The sequence below is a fragment of the Phyllostomus discolor genome, chromosome 5 (assembly GCF_004126475.2).
Source record: "Phyllostomus discolor isolate MPI-MPIP mPhyDis1 chromosome 5, mPhyDis1.pri.v3, whole genome shotgun sequence".
NCBI lineage: Eukaryota > Metazoa > Chordata > Mammalia > Chiroptera > Phyllostomidae > Phyllostomus > Phyllostomus discolor.
Genome location: NC_040907.2, coordinates 131633052 through 131643688, shown reverse-complemented (window position 1 = coordinate 131643688; position 10637 = coordinate 131633052). Strand labels below are relative to the sequence as shown.

Genomic DNA, 10637 nt, shown 5'->3' with positions numbered 1-10637 from the left:
ATTTGGTAAGCTGAGGGTAGTAATATGGGTAGGTCAGGGCAGTTGTTCCTAAACTGCAGTTTGTATCCTTTGGAAGGCTTGTTTTTTGTTTGTTTGGTTTTTTGTTTTAATAGAGATGTAATTGACATATAACATTGTGTAAGTTTAAGGTTACGACGTGTTGATCTGATCACTGGAGTGTTTGTTAAAGCACAGATTGTTGAGTCCTAGCCCCACAGTTTCTAAATCAGTAGGTCTGGGGTGGGGTCTGAGAGTATGCATTTTTTTTTAGTTGATGCAAAGGCAATTTATTAACAAAAAACAAAAATTTGAAGACTCCTGTTCACAGACGGCGACTACGGTGACCTCTCTTCTGCAGGTACTGTCGGAGGGGATGGAGGTGACATCCTCTATCCATCCAGTCTTCATTCCTGAGCAGGCAAGTGCTCTGAGTGCTGACTAAGTCTCTGGTCCAGGGGCCTTGGTCTGATTGCCTCCTATGGCCCAGAGCTTGATGTAGAGAGCAGTGGTACCCAGTTCCTTGCACCTGTGAGCCACGTCCTGGGCAGCCAACATGGCAGTGTATGGAGAACACTCGTCCCTGTCAGCCTTTACCTTCATCCCACCAGTCACACAGATGATGGTTTCCTTGCCAGGAAGATCAGTGACATGGACAAACGTGTCATTGAAGGAAGGATGCAAAGATGTAGCAGACACCAGATACATTTTCTCCTTCAGCCACCTGTGATCCAAGACTGATGATCTGTTCTTCTTTCTTTTCCTTCCCCTTGTGAGGTGCCATTTCTGCTTGTTGGGTCCAGACTCCACCCCCGAAAAGCAGAACGTGCATCTCTAACAAGTTCTCAGGCCATGCTGATGCTGCTGGCGCAGAGACTACTCTTTGAGAACTGCTGGCATGGGATCTGTTAGCTGTTACTCTACTGAGAGTCGGTTATATTTATTTGCCCATGGCATTCTATTTGTCACTTAGATTGTAAATTGTTCACATATGTGTGCATGTGTATGTATATAATATATATGTACATATATTTAATATATATAAATATATTTGAGGTATTTTCTGCAAGTATTTTTTTATTATTTTTAACTGTCAGGTTTTCCCCAAGTTGTCTTTGCTCTGTTGTGTCCTTGTGTTGGAATTATGACTAATAACTCTCATATGAAAATTATTTGGGATAATGATTCCGGGTAAGAGTAGTGTTCACAGTTAGCATTGTTTATTAAATAAGTGTATGCTAAAGACCAACTTTCACTGTCTGCAAATAATGTCTGTGTTGCCACTCAAAATAGCACCTTGTGTCCTCTCAGGACTGCTGTTCACCAGAGTCTTTATGTTGTAGAGTGAGAGGTGGAGTATTATTGTTATGGAAACAAAAAACAAATAAAGCCAAGTGACTGAAGTACAGTATGTGCTGTTTATTTGTTCCTCTCATTTTCTCCAGCTACCCTTGGAACTTGAAAGTAATTGCACAATCTTCCCATGCTAGGAGAAATCTTAGCATCTGGGTGGGTTACAGAACAGAGTCTTCAAGAGAAGTAGACCCAGGAAGGGCCACGTAAGGGAACTGAGATTGATCAAGCACCTTCTCTGTGCCTGGCTCTGTACTAAGTTATGAGGGAATGATGGTGACTAACACCCGGCCCATAAGGAACTGATAATTTAGACAAGTAATCAGAAAATTATGATACTTGTGTAATAAACAGTATGATGCCTTCTGCCTATGAATCCCATGGTTCAAAATAGAACTTTGGTTTTTCCTAACTGCACCTTGCTCAAGCTTTAAGAGAGAATCTCATTCTAGCAAGTTAAAAATGGTCATTTTTTATGCATACAATTTATTAACTTCTGTATCTTGTAAGATTACTTTACAGACTAAAGGTAATCTTTCTGTATTTTTAAATATGGAGATAAACAATAGCTGCTGTTTGTATCCTAAAGTGTGTTAACCGGGCTTCACCAACCAGGTCTAAAGTCTTCAGATTGCTGGTTTTTGCTTTGGGGAGAGATGAAACTGACTGCTGGGGTTCAGGGGTTAACTCCAGGCTAAACATCTGCAGGCTCAGGTCTCAGAATACCTCAGATTTAGGTCAAAGACTAGAAACTTCTGATGCTTAGTCATTTACTTTGAAAAAGAGTCAGGTGGGAACGTCCAGACCCTTAGGAATTTCTACAGGCTCTTTATTGACAACGGATCCACTCACTAGCTAATGCGTCTTCTTTATTTCTAATCATGGAGACCATTTAGCTATTTGAACTTTCTGCTAGTTCAGTTTTACAATGACATGTTCTTTGTTTAGCTTCGTTCTCTCTCATATGGCTTTGGTTTGAAATACCCTGGAAAGGGGATTTCATGTCTAATTTAGAATTGTCCTTTCGTTTCTCACAGTAATTTTTAGCATAATACATTAATCAAAGTTGTCTCATTTATTTCCTCTCCTTGTTTTCATCTGACTTATTCCCCCTACTTCTTGCACAAAGAACCAAATAAATGTCCCACAAGAACCATATTATTTAGACAAATTAAAATAATAATTATGTTAGGACAACAAGGTATTTATTTCTAGACTTTCTGTATTCAAAATAATACCTTGGGCCCTGCCTGGGTGGCTCAGTGGGTTAGAGTGTCCTCCTGATACGTCAAGGTTGAAGGTTCAATCTCTGGTCATGACACATACAAGAATCAACCAATGAATGCATAAATAAGTGGAACAACAAATAGATATTTGTTTCTCTCTCTCTCTCTCCCTTCCTCTCTCTTTAAAGACAATTTTTTTAAATTTTATTTTAATCATTGTTCAAGTACAGTTTTCTCCCACTTACTCAAATTCCAGCCCACCCACCCAACCCTCCCCTCTTCCCCCCCATTACCCCCACTCCTAGTTTTTGTCCATGTGTCTTCCAAATTTGTTCCTGTAAACCCTACCCATTCCCCCCTGAAATTCCCTCTTCTCTCCCCTCTGGTCACTGTCAGTCTGTCCCCTATTTCAGTGTCTTTGGTTATACTTTGCTTGTTTCTTTGTTTTGTTGTTTAGGTTACTGTTAAAGGTGATATCATGTGGTATTTGTCTTTCACTGCCTGGCTTGTTTCGCTTAGCATAATGCTTTCCAGCTCCATCCATGCTGTTGCAAAGGGTAGGAGCTCCTTCTTTCTTTCTGCTGCATAGAATTCCATTGTGTAGATGTACCATAGTTTTTTGATCCATTCATTTACTGATGGGCATCTAGGTTGCTTCCAGCACCTAGCTCTTGTAAATTGTGCTGCTATGAACATTGGGGTGCAAAGGTTCTTTTGTATTGGTGTTTCAGTGTTCTTAGGATATAGTCCCAGCAGTGGAATTGCAGGGTCAAAAGGCAGATCCATTTTTAGTTTTCTGAGGAAGTTCCATACTGTTTTCCATAGTGGTTGTAACAGTCTGCAGTCCCACCAACAGTGCACTAGGGTCCCCTTTTCTCCACAACCTTAAAGACAATTTTTAAAAAGTACCTTGGATTTATGTTGTAAGTGTTGCAGTTATTGATCTTCCTATTATTCTCAGGAGGGAGATACATTTATTACAATCCCAATTTCATACATGGAGAATGAGTGATTTGTCTACAGTTTCAAAGTTAGTGAGTAGCAGTGGTGAAACAGAGTCTCTGCTTTCTTGATTCTCATCCTAGATGGTATTCTTTATAGTAGATTTTATAGCTGTTATTGTAAGAATTTGATTTATAACATGATAATGGCCATTTAAAAGAAGCATTGGTTATTACATTGGTTATAAACTAGGTTTTATTTTCCACAGAAGCTTTATATAGGTTTTCTTTAATAATTTCAAGTGGACTTCGCTTTATTTTTAGGTTTGTTTAGAAAATTGCAGGTGACATGAAATTCTATGTGGCGTTAGGTATCACAATGTCATGACTGGTGACCTGGGCAGGTGTATCAATTACCTCTGAAGTTTTGTCCTTCACACTTCTTACTATGTTATTGAAATAGTCACATGGAGCAAACCCAAGCTTGGACATATCTTCCCAGGAGTTTATTATATTTTAGAAACAAAGAGTTATGTGGGAAGTTGGAACATGGCATGTCATGGGGCATTCACATTATGTTTGAAGTATGGAAAAGGGTTTACTGGGGCAGATGTGGGAGTTATGGGGGATTGACTGCAAGAGAGCACAAGGGAATTTACTGAGATGATGGAAATGTTGTATATCTTGACTGGTACGTGGGGTCTGTTGGTATGTGGATACATAAGTTTGTCAAAAATCATATACACAGAAAATGGTACATACTGTTGTATAAAAATTATAACTCAATCAATTTGCTTTGAAAAGAAAAATACTCACACCTTTGTTATGATTCATGCACTGAAGTTATTTTTCATGAGATAACTCTTTCATAGAGGATCCAAATGAGTCTCAATATGGTGCCCAGCAGTAAAACAGGGAACACTTTCAGGGGTTAATGAAAAGTAGGTCACTGATAGTGGCGGAGACTTCCAGCAGCTGCTGTGAGGTGATTTTCAGTCAGGCGTGAGATGAATTGCTGGCACTGGGTCCAGGCTGCCAGGGTTTGAAGGTAGTTTACCATCTGATGGCTGGGGGACCTAGGGAGAGTTAATTTCTCGAAGTGTCCGTTTTCTCGTGTATAAAATGAAGATAACAATGGTACCCATGTTGTAGTGTGTGCAAAGATTAAACAAGACAGCATATGTTAATGGCCTAGAATGTAGAAAAGGCTTATTAACTATTAGCGTTTATTTCTAATTTCACCCTGTACAGGGACATGGAGATCCAGAAGAGAAAGGACACAGGCAGGAGCAAGTCTGTGTAGACAGACATCTCTTTTTCCTGGGTTTTTATTTTCCTTCATAGGGTACATAAGGCTCTCATGAAAAAAACAAACAAACCAAACAAACAAACAAACAAACAAAAAACCCATTGTTTTCCATTTCCAGAAGAAGGATGGAGATTGAATATATTGAGCTGAACTTGAGAGACTGAACTAAGGGAAAGCACAAGTTTAAGGTCTACAACATTCTTGACGTGTCCCAATGGTTTTGAGAAGATAAATGTGATGGCAAGCAGCTGCTCTCCCATCATTTGCCCTCCTGTCTCCCCCACAGCAGGTGATTGTGGACTACACCAGACACGAGGAAAATAAAGCCCTGCCAAGTGGTACCTCATACCCACAGTTAAAACCACAAATCAAGAATCTGTGAATCATCTTGCATTCTGATTTCAGATTCCAGCATTACGCTTAACCTCAAACTATACAATATTTAAGGTCCATTAACATAATCAGTGGAGAATGATGTGTATTTGAGTATAGTGTTTTTGCTACTGAGTTTAAAAATGTGTCTGAGAAATGAAACCTTGCTCTATTTGACTTGCTTTTTACTCAAGCACTTACAAATTCTGTTTATATTCTTGAAGGGAAAATGAGTGAGTAGATATTTGAAATTTTCTGCGGAAAAAAAGATAAGTAAAAACATTCTGGAAGATTCATTCCTTCAGAAATACTTTCCCAGTAGCTCAGGTTGTGTGTGTGTTAGACATTTTATGGAGTTATTTGGCAGAATTTTAAAACTCTGGGATATGAAAATGATCTGATTTTTTTTTTGCTTTGAAAAATCTGGCTGAGTCTTCAGTTTTTGAAGTCTAAACATGAAAGCATAATTACCTTATAAGTATTGTGCACATTAGTTTGCAAAGGAGAAAAGGCTGGGAATTAACTTTGCTTAAATGAAATGAACTTTCACAATAGAATCCTTTTTTGGGTATGTGCTTCCTGAATCCCTAAGATGGCTGTGTTCACAAGGTGACACAGAAAAACAGAGAAGATATTGCAACACATCACTCATAAGAATGGAAATGTAAGTCTGAGCATAAAATTGAAGACATCTGCAGGAACGATGAAAACATGTGACTTAACATCTAGTGTTCCAAACCAAGTGAAGCACCCAAGTCTTTCCTGGCAAACTACATCAGATATACTCATATATATCTATATGTGCTCTGTCCAGAAAAAATGCAGCTATTGTTAATATAATGAGAATGGTTTCTGCAACTTTGCTTTCACCTGGCAGCCAAGGTGAGTGGATTAGAGCACACATGTGTGAACAATGACTTCACTGTACTAGTCAGTGGGGGTGGTAGATGCCATTTAGTGAGCACGTGTACTGTGTGGCTGTCACATTCAAAATGACTGAGCAAGTAGAGCAATGAATCTACATCAAATTTGCATTAAGCTTGAACATTTCTCCACAGAAACAATTTGGATGATTCAGAAGGCTTTTGGGGACAATGCAATGATAGTGCAAATAAAAGTGTGACACAAATGCTTCAAAGATGGTTGAGAATCTGTTGAAAGTGATCCACATTCTGGAAGGCCTGCAGAGTTTTTTTTGCAAAACATCAAATCATTTAGGTGACTCAGTCCCACTATAGCCCAAATATGGAGCCCTGAAACTTCTGACTTTTCCCTAAACTAAAATCGCCTTTGAAAGGGAAGAGATTTCAGACTGTCAATGAGATTCAGGAAAATATGACAGGGCAGCTGATGGTGATTCCAACAAAGGATTCTGTGAATGTTTTGAACAGTGGAAGAGACAATAGATGAACTACATGAGGTCCCAAGTTGCCTCCTTTGAAGGGGTCTCAGGTGTCATTATTGTCCTATGTATAATGTTTCTTGTATCTTCTTCAATAAATGTCTCTATTTTTCATATTACATGGCTGGATACTTTCTGGACAGACCTATATCTGTCTGTCTGTCTATCTATCTATCTATCTATCTATCTATGATAGATACAGATATATAGATATATCCTTAGTTAAGTGATAATGTGCAGGAGAAGGCCTGAGCCAGTCGAAACTAACCAACCATGGAAAGTGATAAAGATTGTCCCATTTTGTCATTTATTTTAGAATAGATTTTTCACATTAAAATATCTAGTTGGTTTATTGTTTCAAGCAATGTGCATAATTTTAAGTTCCTCTTGATTATGGTGCAATTTGTAGAATCTGTAAGAAATTCGAGTGATTTGAATGTTGTCAGTAGGAAAAACTAAACAGAATTACTAAATATTTGGAGAAACAGTTTACCATGGAAAAAAACACTAGATTTAGGTCTCTGGATAACTTAGCAAAAGAACTTTGACCCATAATCAGGAAATTTTATTGATAATTAGAATTTGCTAGTGATGTTCATGAACAAATCACATCAACTCCTTGGACAGTTTGCTCTTCTTGAAAAGAACTGAGAGATGGTGGAACCTTATGTTCTCAAGCTCTATAATTCTGCACTATCTAAACTTAGATGAAATTTTCAAGATATCCACATACACAGAGGGAGTATGATGCCTCTCTTTAAACGTTATGACTTTAGTGTGGTTTCTCAAAGCTTTCTTTGATAAATTATGTGATACTTATAATAGATTAAAAATATAAAGAGTTAAACAGTAATCATATCACTATATAAACTTCCAGGTGGAAATGATGATTTGAATACATACATATATTAATAACTTCAATCCCTCCTGAACTCCCACTTGAACTATTCATGGAGGGATTTTTAACAGAGTGCATAAACCTACATGACAAGGAGAATATGACAGTCTCCCAAACTGAAGAGTGAAAACCTACCTATAAATTACATATAACTGGCCCTTTATAACTGATCTTTTTTTATGTCCTGGCTTAATTTGTATTTTTTTCACATGCAAAGGGAATCCACAGCAATATCATTTTAGAAGCTGAAAGGCAGACGCTTGAGTGGGAATTGACTTACTAAGTCAGTGAAAGCCAAATTCTAAGCTGATACTGGGAAAAGGTGAGAGCCCATTGAATTTATGCCACATGATCTGAAAAGACTCAAAATTGGTGACAGCAGGGATGCGGGGTGGAAGGACTGAACAGGGGCTAAACCAAAGAGGACTGGTTAAAAGCTAATGAGGACTGGTAAGAAGCGATCCTACGGTCCCCACTACTACCACAGCAGAACTTGCTCTTTTTGGAGATGTTAAAATAGAGTCTATGAACTGGAGAAATCAAACACAATTGAGTGAGCATGTAGATACCATATCTGAAAGAAGGGGATTGATTAAATAAATGCATGTATCGATTGCTGAAACCCCCTAACTCTCTTCTCCCACTCAGCTCCCTAAATACTGATAGCCAATCCTTATCCCACTGGCAAGAGAGTAAAAGAAACATCTCTGGGGAATTTGACTAGTGAAGGAGGAAAAACCTAAATATATTGCATCAAAAGTTTTCCCCCAGAAAGTTCAGTCACCTACTTGGAAACCACCGCGCCCCCCCCCAACCCATCCCCTTACAGGGAAGCTTCACCCACATGCTCAGAACTTCCTACCAGTTTTCCCCCCTCACCTTTAAATATGAGCAGACAAGCAAGGACTGACAGATACTTAATGAAAGTGTCTAACAAATGGGCTAGAGAGTAAACAAATGAAATAAACATCTCAGAGGAAATGGCAGGTTTGCAGAGTAAAGGTAATTTTAAGAAAACTACTATTATCTTCTGAGAGTTAGGAGAGGTTATTTTATATATGAAATAAGAGTAGAAATCTATAAAAAGGCACATTAAAAGAAAACAACAATGCTCATGAGAATTTAAAACATAACGGAAATGTAAGATAAAGATGAGGAATTCTTGGTGTTATTCTTGGTGAATTATCCTAGAAAGTACACCAAAAACAAACAAATAAACAATAAAAACAAGACAGAGAGAGAGAAAGAAGAGAAGAGAACGAGAAATATAACCAACGGTAGAATTCCAAAATCTGAGTAAAAGAAGTAGCAGTAAGAGAGAAAACTGTCAACAAGATGACTCAAGAACATTTCTCAGAACTGAGATACATGAGCTTTCCAGATTGAAAAGGCATAATGAATTTTATATTCAGTCAAACTATTAAGTGTCAAGGCAAGACATTTTCGGACTCCAAACATTTATCTCCCCAAAATAACCTCTTAGAAAGTTGTGGGATGATATGTTCCACCGAAATGAATAAATGAAGAAAGAGGAAGACATAGGATACAAAAAAAAAAAAAAAGACCAGGATACACAACTCAGAGAAGATGAAGGGACTCTCCAGGATGACAATGAAGGGAGTTCCCAGGATGACAACCGTACATCAATCTTAAAGTCCAGATTGGAGCAGAGTGACTCAGAGGCATGTATGTCATTGTCGTTTCTACCTAAAAATGGCTAGGTGAGCCTTGCCCTATCCTTATCTATATGTGGCTTTCTTGGGCCATGTGCCGGTGAAGTTCCATCTCTTCTCTCCCTGCTTGGGTCAGCTAAGGACACTTCTCACCCCTGCACTGCCCCCCTCTACCAACCTAGCCAGGCTGAGATTAGAAACAGCAAATACAGACAATATTCCTAACTGATATTAGCTGGCCCATTCTAGACCAATGTTTCAGTTGTGCTAAGATAAAGCCAGCCTATGACCCAGAATCATACTGTAAACCTCCTTCTATAAATTCCTCTTTTCCATATGACATTATTTTTGTACAATTTATCTACATATATATTTAGCTGTAGTTCATATATTTCATAGACATATAGTATGCTATTGCTTGGTTATAATTTATTTATCTGCTCTTTGATTATTTGAATTTTTATGTTGTTTACTTCTTTATTATTACAAACAATGCTTCATGAATATTTTTGCATGTGTCTCCCTGTGAGCACATAAAAGAGTTTCTCTTTGGTATTTACTTAGAGAGATATTGCTGGATTATGGCATTTGTGTATAACTTAATGGATATTTCCAAAATTTCCCTAGCAGTTTTTGCCAATTTTACCCCCATCAGCAGTGTATAAAAGTTTCTGCTGCTCTACATTCTCACCAACACTTGATCTTACCAGACTTATTAAAGTATGCAAATTAAGTATGTGTAAAATGTTTTCTCATTATGATTTTTATTTTCACTTACATGTGACCAATGAGGCGGAACATCTTTTAATGTTTATTAGCCATTCATATTTCCTGTTTTATGACTTACCTGTTCATATCTTTTGCTCATTTTTTTATTTGAGGAGTCATCTTTTTTTCTAGATTTGAGGAAGTAACTTATATATTCTAAATAATGATCCTTTGTTGGTTATAGATGTTGTAAACTTCTTTACCCAGAGTGTGGCCTACCTCTTTACTCTTGTTTATAATATCTTGTTTTTGGCAAGTTTTAAAAATTTAAAGTATAATAAACACAGAGTACACAGAATTTACAGGTATAGTTCAATAAATTTTTACAAGTAAATATACCTATATAAATATGTATATTTTGATGCACTTTAAAAATGTGCTTGAATTAACAAATCTTCATTATGGTTTTGGATTTGTGATTTAAGAAATCAATCCCTATCCAAATGTCATAAACACATTGTCTTATTTTTCTTTCAAACATTTTAAAGTTTAACTTTTTTACATTTCATGAACTTGAAATATTTTCGTGGGTGTATAGTTTAAAGTAGTGATCCAGTTTTTTTTTTTCACATGGATAACTACATGCTCAAGCACTAACTGACTGTCCACTGTCACCCTCTAACCTACAAATCCACCACTTGCATGCATTGAGGTTCCACATGTATGTGAGTCTAATTCCTAGGCACCCCATATGTTCC

General features: G+C 37.5%; 1 pseudogene; it reads right to left on the bottom strand.

Annotated features, from left to right (window-relative positions):
- Positions 1 to 423: 423 nt before the first annotated feature.
- LOC114497096 lies at positions 424 to 833 on the bottom strand (annotated as a pseudogene).
- Positions 834 to 10637: the final 9804 nt, after the last annotated feature.